Source organism: Myotis myotis, unplaced genomic scaffold (assembly GCF_014108235.1).
Source record: "Myotis myotis isolate mMyoMyo1 unplaced genomic scaffold, mMyoMyo1.p scaffold_m19_p_2, whole genome shotgun sequence".
NCBI lineage: Eukaryota > Metazoa > Chordata > Mammalia > Chiroptera > Vespertilionidae > Myotis > Myotis myotis.
In genome coordinates, this window is record NW_023416324.1 from 209824953 (window position 1) to 209836940 (window position 11988).

At 58.6% G+C, this 11988-nt stretch overlaps 1 pseudogene; it reads left to right on the forward strand.

Moving 5' to 3' along the window:
* The first annotated feature begins 282 nt into the window (after nucleotides 1-282).
* On the forward strand, nucleotides 283-3022 carry LOC118676870 (annotated as a pseudogene).
* Nucleotides 3023-11988: the final 8966 nt, after the last annotated feature.

Here is an 11988-nt window from a genome sequence, read left to right on the forward strand (position 1 = left end):
GCCGGGAGAGGGATCTTGCATGTGAGATGTGCACCATCTAACGCTGCTGTTTCCTTTGTACGTTTTCTCACGTCTGGACGGTAGGAGAGTGGGGTCCGGGGGAACTGTGCTGGTGGCAGCAGGGACGGCCTCGCCTTTCAGCGGGCTTACATTCAGAGCGCGTCTTTATAGGCTCATTTACATATCACAAACAATACCTCAGAGGTGGAAGTAAAGATGCGTGGGCGGCTCAAATCTGAAGCATTTTCATCTCCTCTGACTCAAATGTAACCTTCTCGGATGGCTGAGATGAGGGGGAGGGCAGCGGGGAGCTCCTGAAGTCGGGAAGGTAGCATCCCTGCTGGCAGCTGGAGCCGTGGGGGCGACTCTGAACACCTTCAGCTGGGTCCTGGCTGCCCGTCCTCCCCAGGTCAGTGTGTATTTTTGACAAGCGGAGGGGTGACTGGCCGGAACTGGACCCACGTTAATTACTGCTGTGCACCGTCAGCACTGTGAGCGTCACCGGCCAGCCCCGGGCAGAGGCCCACCCCCACATTAGGATTCGGCCCCTGTAAGGCAGCTTGCCGGCCTCCAGTTCCAGCTGCTCCATTCGAAGGCAGCTTCCTGTGAGTCTCTGTCCATGGCTGCCCGGCTGCTGGGCAGCTTGCACCTGGGACTCTGAGTTTCCAGGCGCACCGGCTGGGCCCTGGCAGCATAGGGCTGGTCCCAGGAGGCCCCCACCAGTCAGACTGAGCCCCCCCACCCTGCTCTCAGCTGAAATGCGAAGGCCTCCCTCCCTGCACTGAGCCATGTCCCTCCAGGGCCTCCCCACCTCCCCTGAAGGAGGCTCCTTTGTCCTGGGGGTTAGGGGGGAGCAAAGCGGGTCTTCTGTGCTTCTCCTTCAGGGGCGCCCCTCTCCCACCGTCCTAGCCTCAGACCCCAGCACCCGTGTCCACATGGGCCCTGGCAGAGTGCCCGGTGTTGCCCCCTGCTGTCTGGCTTGTCCAAGTCTGTTCCTCAAATTTGGGGGGTGGAAAATAGGGCCACCACGGCAGGGGGCTCCCCATTTTGCCACAGCTGGATGGTCAAGGGAGGTCTGCTGGCTAGGGGTGGAGGAGCAGCTGTCCCTTAGACCGAGTGAGACCACAGGGACACCCCGCCCTACCCCCTCTAAAATAAGACAGAAGAGCTGACTCCGGGCAGGGGAATTTTCCACGCCAGCCGGGTTGGTGTGCAGGGGCTGCCAGTTCCGGGCTGTGGCTGTGCCCTTCCCTTTTCTCGAGCAGGGTCATTTGCATTCCTGGGTACATCGTGTTCAGATTCTGTCCTGCCTGGCCCTGTACTCAGTAGAACCAGTTCTGGAGGGTGCAGTTCTGGTCTGTGACAGTGAGTCCCGCGAGCCCCGGAAGCCACCAGCCAAGGACAGCAACAGAGGCCGCGGCCCCAGAGCCATGGCGGAGCTGGCTCAGCAAACGCCCCATCCTCTCCGGCTGGGAGAGGAGGCAACAGACTGGTAGTGTCCTACAGAGCCACGGGTCAAGGTCACCTTGCACGCCAACGGGCACAACACTTTTATTAATAACAACATGCATTTATTAGGCCCTCCCTCCTCTGTGCCAGGCAGTTCACTGGGACGTGGGAACCCTGGTGTCCATTTTCAAGAAGAGGAAGCACATGTACCCCACCCACGGCGTCTCCCACTTGCCTTTAGTTTCCCAGGGGTGCATTTGCATGGGGACACCCCATTGGGTGATGCTGGGGCTGGCCTGTGTGTTAGGAAGTTCCCAGGACGCTGTCAGAGCTTCTCAGGGTCTGCAGATCTTTCTGGAAGACCAATCTTGCCCCCAGGGTCCCCTGAGCCTGGGGGCTTCACCTTGGGGCTGGTGGCAGGAAGGAGGGAGGCACCCTCCACCCCAGAGGAGGACTCCCCATGTCTGTCCATGAGGCCACCCCTGACTGCCCGAGCCAATGAAAATGCGCAGGATGTGGCCAGCTGGCAGCAGGGCTCTGCCTCCAGCCTTCCCTGTGGGGGCTGGGATGGGCCCGTTTGGTAAACGGGCTGTGCACGTGAGGGCAGAACCGTCCACAGAAGACAGTGCCCGACCCTGTCCACACTCATGCGGGCAACACCTGTCCATCACTCGGTGGAGGGTGATGGAGCTCTCATGCCCCTGGGCTGTGCCTTCCCCACACCTCCTCCAGGTCTCCTCTGCCTCCCATTGTGAGAAGAGCCGGATTCACCCTCAGAAGTTCCACTCAGCATCCCCCGGGCGGCAGATGGTGCCAGGTACGTGCAGGTGCATTTGGACAATTTCCCTGGACACTCCGTGCAGCCCCCTGGATGGGACGGGCCCAGACACTGCTGGCCAGGGCTTGAGTCTCAGTGTCTGTCCCCGCAGCGGCCCACGAAGCAGTGTCTTGGGTTCTCCTACTCGTCTTTCAGGACCCACGGAGCCGGAAGCAGCTGCACAGCACCTAGCTCCTCAGTCCCCAACACAGTGCCCACAAGTGCCCCTCGTCCTCAGAGATGGGCAGCCCTGCTGACCCCTCGGGACGGCCTGTGTGGCCTCGGGCCAGCACAGCATTGCTGTTCCCGTCACAAGCCGCTGAAGAGCATCCATCACAGGCCACGGCTGGGTGACGCGGCTCTGAGGACTGAGCCACAGCCACACCCCCACAGTCCACCCGCTGCCTTTGAATCCAGTCTGGCTCTTAAAGTGAGGCAACCGCCTTGCCATGTGTTGTGGGTTGAATGAACACACACACACACACACACACACACACACACACACACACACACCACACACGCAGATATGTCCACGTCCTAACCTCTGGTACCTGTGGCTGTGACCTTATTTGGAAGTAGCATCGTTGCAGCTGTGATGAGTTAGGATGAGCCCAGGATTGCCAGTAACACCGGGAGCTGACAGACATGAAGCAGACTGTCCCCTGGATCTCCCGGGGAGCGCGTCCCTGCCAACACTGATTTAGGACTGCTGGCCTTCAGATCTAAGAGGGAATACATTTCCGTTGTTTTAAGCCACCCAGCCTGTGGTCTTTTATGATGGCAGCCCAAGGACACTGACACACCATCGTGTGTGCCCAGTCCTGGCACCACCCCAGCCCTGGCCCCTCTCCTCCCTCCCGCCCTGAGGGGCGGGCATCTGAGGGGCAGGGAGTGACTGTGCACTGTGCAGCGGTCCAGGTGGTCACCAGGAGGTGGCAGTCAGCCCGGGGACACTGGGGAGAGCGGCCTCCCCACTCCAGCCCCTCCAGGTCCCCACCCCGGCTGCACCATAGCTTCCCTGGACTTAAAGAAGCTGGGGGAACATCACTTGCCTCCCCTGTCTGTGATGAGCTGCTGGCCTTTCTTGCCAACTCTGCGATCCCAGCTGAAGTCACGGATGTTGACACTGTCCCTTGGGACCTGGAGTACAAATGCATCTCAGAGAGATCTGAGGAGACACCCAGAGGGGCTGGTTCTCAGAAAATACAGGCCCCGCTGCAGAGCCACAGAGGTGAGGGAGGACGCCAGCTGTCCCCGGTGACGGTGGGAGCCGGTTCAGGCCAATGATTCCCTGCAGCTCGGGTGCTGGCAGCCCACGGGGATACCCAGCTGGGACTGCCAGGTTCGGACTTTGAATTTCTTTTCTTGTGAAGGGAGGTGGGGACTGTGCTTTGCATCTCCTGCCCCCGTGGCAGCAAAAAAAATAAAAAATGAGAAGGCTCTCTGGGAGGGAAAAGAGTCAGGAAATCGCCAGGAGGAGCCAGGCCTCCCCAGGAGCTCAACAGCGAGACAATGACAACGGATGTGCGTCCGATGTGCTGCTGCGGCCTGTGTGCGTCATTAAAGCAGGCAGACGAGGAGAGCAAGCTGGTCCGCGCTGGGGTGGGAGGGAGGCTGCTGCGGAGGTGTTCTCTGCCTCCTCCTGGGAGAGGCGCCACCACCAGGCTCAGGGAACAGGACACGGATGTTCTCGGGCAGGAGGAAGGGGTGGGAGGGTTCCTGGGTTGGAGACCCCCCAGGACACCCACGGGAGCCTCCTGCCGGGGCAGGCCCTTCCCTGCCAGGCCCCCCACCTCATCGCATGTCCACAGCAAGCTCATGAGAATGTGGGTCCTGCCACCCACCGAGCGGGGCACCCTTCAGCCAAAAAGGCCGGGTCCTCTGTGCACCTTCCAGGCCACACATGATCTGCCCTCCACCCACCAGCCCTCTCCCAGACCCTCCCCTCCCACCCCTACAGCCACTCACCCAACCCATGCCCAGCTAGGCACCTACCCTGCCCTGCTCTCCGCTCAGAGGGTGTCCCAGACACCAATTCACTCTGTCTCTCTTAGATGCCCCTCCCAGGACAGCCCTGAACCAGAGCAAAAGTGCTGCCATCCCCACCCCCCACCTCCCTTCACCCCCACCCCCATCTAACTGTCCCCCACCCCGCACTCACCCTCCCCATCAAGTGCTTGACGATTTGCAATGGCTGATGGTCTCCTTCACTGGGGCCCCATCAAAGCTTGTTGTGAACAAACGAACGGATCAATGAGTGGATGAATGAGTGAATCCATCCGTCCATCGGAAAGAGCCATCACAGGGGCCCATCAGCCGGCAGGCAGTGGCAGGGAAGGCCACCCCCTCGAACCCTCCCCTGCTCTCCTGGAAGAGACCCAGGTCATAGAGTCTGAGAAGGCCTCTGAGGCCCTGGACCAGCCCACGGAGGCTCCAAGGGGTCGCACACCTGTAACACCCACCATTGCCACCTGCCCACCAAGCTAGGGCGGCCTGAGGGACAGCAGCCACCAGACAGAGAGTGAGACATGGGACTTCCTCGGCACGGGATTTCAGCAGCTGGAAGTGGTGCTTGGTTACACTGCTACGCCCATTACAAGCCCTGTTTATATACGTATCTGAGAGGTTTGGAGTGGGCGGGGTCGAGCACCTATGACATGAGGCCATAAGGTATCAAAAGAACTTTTATTCCAGGCACCTGGCTGCAGGTGGGCTGAGCCCAACAAAGGAATCAGCGGAGAGTGAAGGGGGAGGCAGGGTTTTATTGTCTTCTGCTGGCTGCCACCGCTCTGCTGACATAAGGTCGGGTCCGTCCTTGGCTCCTGCCATGCCAGGTGTCTTCTGGTTATCTGAGCTATGCGGTGCTCAAGGCTGCGAGCTTTCTGCAAGATATCTGCTAAGCACAACAGTTTTCTCTGCCCTGTTTTATTCTCTTTAACCCTTTCAGTGCCCCCGACCCCCGTGCAGGGTGAAGCTGTTGTTCCAGAGTGCGCTATTGGGCACCCTGCAGGTCCTGAAGCTTTATGTTCTGAACTCTCCATAATTCAGACCTTTATGAACTCACCTGCCCTTTCCTCTGTCAAGCCCAAATCACAAACTGGCCCCTCCGCCAGGTGAGTGCAGCGGAGCGTGGTTTCACGTCATCCCTCCATTTTCCACGGCTTATCTCTCCTGATCCCCCCAAAGCCTCCTGGCAGGAAAGCAGTCCCATTAGGGTCTGTCTGAACTACATTCTCTGTGTCATTTGGCTTTTAATTTGCTGACAGCAGAGCCAGTCCTGCTTCCCGGTCGGTCCCAGACCCGTTTCTTGGGGAGCCTGGATGCTTCTCTTTCCCTGCTGTGGTTTCTCTTCTACCTCTTAGCTGCAGGCTCGTTCCTGGTCTCTGTCCCCCATCTGTCCACAGTGCGTGTGACAGGGAACATGGCCAGGCCCCGTGAGCTGCCGGACTCGGGAACCAGAGCTCTGACCACCGCTCCTCCCAGATGACCGTGGTTTCATGTCATCCTGGACGATGGAGGGAGCTCCCAGAGAGGCTGGGGGCCAGCTCCCAAGTCCTCGGTGCCCCTAGTAGACGTTCATCTCCTGCCCTGGCCCGGCCTCCCCCCACTGCTCCAGGAGCAGCTGGTGGAGAGCACACAGCTTCCCTGGGGGTCTCCGGGCCACTGTACATGGCAGCCTCACAGGCAAAGGCAGCAGCCACTGGGCTCCACACACTGGCAGGAACAAACAAGCCCCTCGTCTGCCCTTCGGCACCTAAGACCCCCAAACACACGTCATCGCTGTTTGCACGTAGCGGAGGAATCAGAGACAAGGTCGGATAAAATCCACTAACAAAGGCACTGGGTTCATTCTGTCCCCAGCACAAGCTGAGCAGTGGTGCACAGGGGTACGGGGAGCAGGGCCCCGTGGTGACACCTCATGCTGGATCTCCGGCCTTGGGGCGCAGCTGGGCTCTGCTGACCCTCCCCCAGGCCGAGGCCAGTGCTGCCGGAACAGAACCACACGCGAATTTTCAAAGCAGATGCCCTGGCACTTCTCCACAGCAGCAAAGCACGCTCACATTTGCCTTTCAAAATGCATTTTCAGATACGGGCAGGGAAAGTTCTAAGCGTGGAGGAATGCGCCTTGGGTGCCCTGAGGCTGTGGAGTGCACACTTCAAACATCTGAGAGTCCCGGAGACGTGACACTGCAGCAGCTCTCACTGCCGAGCGCCTCGGGCCTCCGTCTGCGAGGCCACAAAGGCACAGGCTGGGGGCTCGAGCCACCACGTGTGGTTCTCTCCCAGCCTGGAGGCAGAAGCCCCAGGTCCAGGTGTCTGCAGGGCTGGTTTCTCCTGAGGCCTCTCCTTAGCCTGTAGCCAGCTGTCTTCTCTGTGTTCTCATGTGGTCGTCCCTCTGTGTGTCTGTGTCCTGATCTCCTCTTCTTATAAGGACCCCAGTCAGACTGAATTAAGGCCCACGCCAGTGATGAGTCATGTCTGTAAAGACCCATCTCCAAATACAGTCACATTTGTTTTTTTATTTTTTGACTAGAGGCCCAGTGCATGAAATTCATGCACTTGAGGGGGGGTGGTGTCCTCCAGCCTGGCCTGTGCCCTCTCACAGTGTGGAAGCCCCACAATCGATCACCCCAAAGAGGTAGGCCCTGCCCACCCATCTGGGGCTCCTCGATGGATTACCCCAAAGAGGTAGACCAGAGCCGGGGGTTCCAAAAAGGTAGGCCTCGCCGTGTGGAACTGCTGGGACCCCCAGTGTCGCCGCGCAGAGCCACCAGGACCCGCCTTCACGCCGCACACGTAGCATCAAGTCCCCACCCACCTGCGCGTGCCTCAGCCCTGCCCACCCGCACATGCCCACTGTGCACACAGCCTCCTGGTGATAGATTGTGACGGCGTGAGGGTGTGACAACCATTTGCATATCAGCTCTTTATTATATAGGATGTTTAGAGAGGAAGAGGAAAGGCGAGAGAGAAACATTGATTTGTTGTTCCACTTACTATTCATTCATTGTTTGATTCTTAGATGTGCCCTGACTGGGGATCAAGCCTACAACCATCATATTGGGACAATGCTCTAACCAACTGAACTACCCAGCCAGGGCCAAATACAGCATATTTTGAGGGCAGGGGTTAGGGTTTCAACATGGGACCTGGGGACCCAGTTCAGCCCACGACCCCTGTGCTCTGCTGTTCCAAAGTTTTGCACATACCAGCCTGTGGGACTCTCTCAGTGCCCTTCAGGGTAGGAACTATCAGATACCCATGGATAGAGGGAGAAACTGAAGCCATGGCAATGTTGCAGCTTTCCCAAAGAAGGCTGAGTTACTGCACGTCTCTGTTCAGTAATCACAATGGGAATCTTGCCTTTCAGTTGGCACATCTCTGCAGCATCATTCAAAACAATTGCCTGTTAGACACAACAGTGTTCAGACTCACTCCCTGTGAGTCAGGAGAACAGACGTTTTGATGCAAAGCAGACGTTGGGCCTGCCCCATGCACAGGATCTGGACAGGAACCCAGTGTGCATGGGTGTGCCCCACCCAGGCTGCTCTGTGCCCCATGCCCATGTCCCTTCCACAATCCCAGGGCCTTCCAGCCTGGTTTCTGAGGCCTGTCCCACTAACCTCAAGGAGAGTTTCAGAATTCTTCAAATAAAATGCTTTCTTGTTTGGGGACAGTGTCAGGGAAGGGATGATGGGTTGCTTGAAGAAATCATAAAGAGTTTGAGCTACTCAATGTTTGGTCTATATCAGTGTTTCCCCAACTGATCAGCCCACAGATCCCCAGCAGCAGCTCGGGAAATGCCATCAACACACGCAAATTATAGTTGGTGGTCAAACACAATGGTGTTGACAAAATACAGCTGCAAGGAATTATCAAAATCGGATTAAATATAATAGTGTACATTTGAGGGTTAATAAAGCAGAGGTGCACACACACATGCACATGTACACATGTGCATACAGGTACACACACATGTAGATGCATGCACAGCACACATACATGTATGTACACACACACATCCTGCCCACCCACCCCCTCAGGCGCCAGGTTTGAGTATAAGCCACAGATGTGAGGCAGATCCTCTCACCTCTGCAGAGATGGTGGGCTCCCGGGGACCCCACAGCACAGACTGAGAGGAGTGAGGCCCAGGCAGGCCGTCGCACACTTGCTGATAAGAAGCTCCCAGCAGAGAGCGGTGCTGGGTGGGCTCAGAGGTGGGGCTGGCTAAACCGTTGCAGCAGGCACACCAGCGGCCACACTTCACCCACCGCACAGGGTGCGTCCCCTAGGGCTGCTGGGTGAGCACCCTGGCAGGTGCATGGAAGGGGAAAGCGATGATGGCAAGGGGCATTCATATCCGCTGACCTGAGGCAGCAACTGAGGGTGTGCTGCCTCCCCAGCCCTCAGAGCCAGGTGCCAGGCCAGGTTTGCAAGGGGAGCTCCAGGAAGCAGAGGCTGCGGTGGCGAAGGCATTTCTGGCAGCATAGGTAGTTTGGGTGTGGTCTAATCTCCAAACCCATCCTGCAAGTGACTCACCGCATCAATATCTTCCAGTCCAAAGCAGAACCCGGTGAGGGACCCCTGTCCCCCAAAGCAGGCACCTGATGGCAGTCGGACTGAGCCAAACACCAGAACTCTACTCTGACTTAGTGCTGTTTCAGGGGTGCCTCCCAGGATAAGCCTGTCTGTGAATTGTACCCCAATATATACAGGGGTGGGCAAAAGTAGGTTTACAATTGTGAGTACACGAAACATACAGCTTATTCTTATACTAGAGGCCTGGTGCACGAAATTCATGCACTCAGGGGTGGTCCCTCAGCCCAGCCTGGTCCCTCTCGCAGTCCGGGAGCCCTAGGGCGTAGTCTAACTGATGACTTAGGCCCGCTCCCCAAAACGGGCAGTCGGACATCCTTAGCACTGCCACAGAGGCAGGAGAGGCTCCCGCCACCACCGCTGCGCTCATCAGCTGTGAACCCAGCCTCTGGCTAAGTGGCACTTCCCCTGTGGGAGCGCACTGACCACCAGGGGGCAGCTCCTGCGCTGAGCATCTGCCTCCCGGTGGTCAGTGCACGTCATAGTGACTGGTCGTTCTGCTGTTCGGTCTATTTGCATATTAGCCTTTTATTATATAGGATTATTATGTATTTATTAATTATTGTATTATTTATTATTAGCCTATTTTTGCCCACCCGTGTGTTGCTCTGCAGCATTATTGTGATGATAGCTGACTGACAGGGCCTGTGTCTGCTTATGCACTCACTGTGCCCACCCAGTCCCCAATGTTCACCACGTGGGCTGGACGTGACCCTGGCCCTCAGCCTGTTTGTTCCCGGTGAAGCCCACTGCCTGCCGTGGTCCTCCTTGCTCGGTTTTTATCTCCCCAGAGACAAGGCCTTAATCACTTGCGACAGAGTCCTCCCAGGGAAGAACATGCAGGCAGCCTCCCCCGTGCTACACTACTTTGCCTTCACACGCAAGTCCTGAAGCTTCCCAACGTGAGCAGTCATTACTGGGACCACGTGTTTGAAAACAGCCCCAGACACTGTGAATCATGGGGAGCAGCTCTTCTCCGACCCTGAGCCCAGGCCTGGCGGGGAGAGGGTGCGCTGCCAACGTCAGCCCTGCCAGCCCCCTCTCCTTCCACCTGAGTCACCTGTCCCCGCTCCTGCTGCTCACAGGTTGTCAGGCTAAAAAAGGCAGCAGGTTTACCCCACACCGGGCGGCGCTCCCACCGGCTTTGACGTCTCTGCCTGCTGGTTTGTTTCAGATGACAAGTCCACGCAGCGCCGCTCCGGCACCGGGGGCCCCCGGGCGACGCCCACACACAGCAGGCATGTGCACCCGCAGGCAGTCACGTAGTGCGCGAAGGCAGCGAGCCCTCCTGGGAAGGCAGCCAGGCCTGCGGATCCGGGGCAGCCTCCGAAGGGGCCTCTGGAATGCACCGTCCTCAGGGCAGTGACGGGGACCCAGCTTCCTGTGGGACGCCGGCTGCCAGTGCCTGCTCCTTGGGGACAGCTGGGCCTCCGAGCTGGAATGTGCAGCACGCAGGAGCACAAGCAGGGCGGTGGGTACGTGGGGAGGCTCAGGCAGCTGGGCCAGGAGGGGACCGGATCCCGGGCCTTCTCCGCCCTCAGGAAAGGGTCACCCTCCTGTCACCTACACTCTCCGGTCACAGGACTCCGCAGGCTGCCCGGCCCTCGGTTTCTGCACTAGCAGGAGGGGACCACGCCATCTCTGCTCCAGGCAAGCCATTCGGAATGGAGGCGGGGAGCCGAGCAGACGCCAGGCAGGTGCAGGTTGTCAATAAGCCCCTCTCCCGGGTTTTATGCGCAAATCCCAGCCTAGCACCAAGTGCCTCCCCGTGTTAACCACCTGCTGCCTGCAGGGGGCAGTGACGGGGAGAGGGGAGCAGCCCTCCCAGGCCCTAGATCTCACCCAGGATGCTGCCCATCCACTCACGCCTTGGATGGGCCTCAGAGACCCCCAGGCCCTGAATAACAGGCATGTGGAAAGGGTGAAGGAAAAAGGCCCCTCAGGCAAGGCGGGTGCTGGGCTCCAGTTCCCCAAACCACATGTGCCCAGACTTTCGGGGGCTGCAGCCCCACAGCCATATTGGACCAAAGGGGACAGCCTCGTCATGAACTAGGACAGAGCAGCCAGGCCCACGCCCCTGCGCGCCCACCAGGCTGGGCCTGCCTGCCTCTGGATTTCTTCCATGGAGAGAAAAATAAACACCTATCTCGTTTTTTCAGAAGCAAGTTTTTCTAGGTTGTCAGCTCCGTAACAGTTCAGTGTGAACACCTCGTCACACACGCCCGTGGCTCCGCACTCAGCTTTGTGGGCGCACCCGTCCGCTCATGCACACTTCTCTAAACACACGGGCCGTGCGTGGGCTGTGCGTGGCCCCCATCGCCTCCCATCGGCGGTCACCCCCGCGTGCCCAGAGGTGTGTGTGTGAACCCTGCAGAAAGCCCGATTTCCACTGGCTCCGACTCCAGGGCTGCACTTTCGATGTGAAACCACCATCCACCTGACCTTGGGCCAAAAGTAAATACATTTCAAGAGTTTAAATAGAAACTCCGTCCAGCGTGGCAGAACTACTGGAAAGAAGCACTTTTTAAAATAACAATAAACAGACACGAAGTGGGTCGTGGTGGGGTGGAGTGGAGGGTGGTGAAGCCTGCAGAAGGAGGGGATCCACACACTGAAGTGAGGGGGTGCTTTCTCCCCGGTGCCCGAGGGAGGCAGCAAAGCTTTGGGGGAGAGCCGGCTGGGGATCTGGAGCTTAGAGCCACCGACTGAGGGAACTGCCCTCAGGGTAGCCCTGTCATCTGGGTGAAGGGAGGCAGGGGCCACCTATAGAAGCAGAGCCCAGCCCATGCCTCTGCTGGGGCTGTGCCAACCCCACACCTATCAGTGAATGTGAGCCCCACCCCTCCTCACCGCAGGCTCTGAGGACACCAGGAGAGGCAGGAGGCTGCAGCCCAAGCTGAATGGGATGGGACCCCCTCCCGGACATGCTGTTCTGGGGGCGCCCAGTACACGATGCTCAGGTCGAATGAAGGGCAAGAGCACCCGACTGAAGAAGCCACTGCCCCTACTCTCACTTCCGTGAGCCACCACCCACTGTCTGCTCTACCCACGCTGGTGGCTGCCTCCTGGGGGAAGCTGGGAGTGGGGCTGATGGGCCCTCACCGGGAAGGCGGGTGTGTGTACTG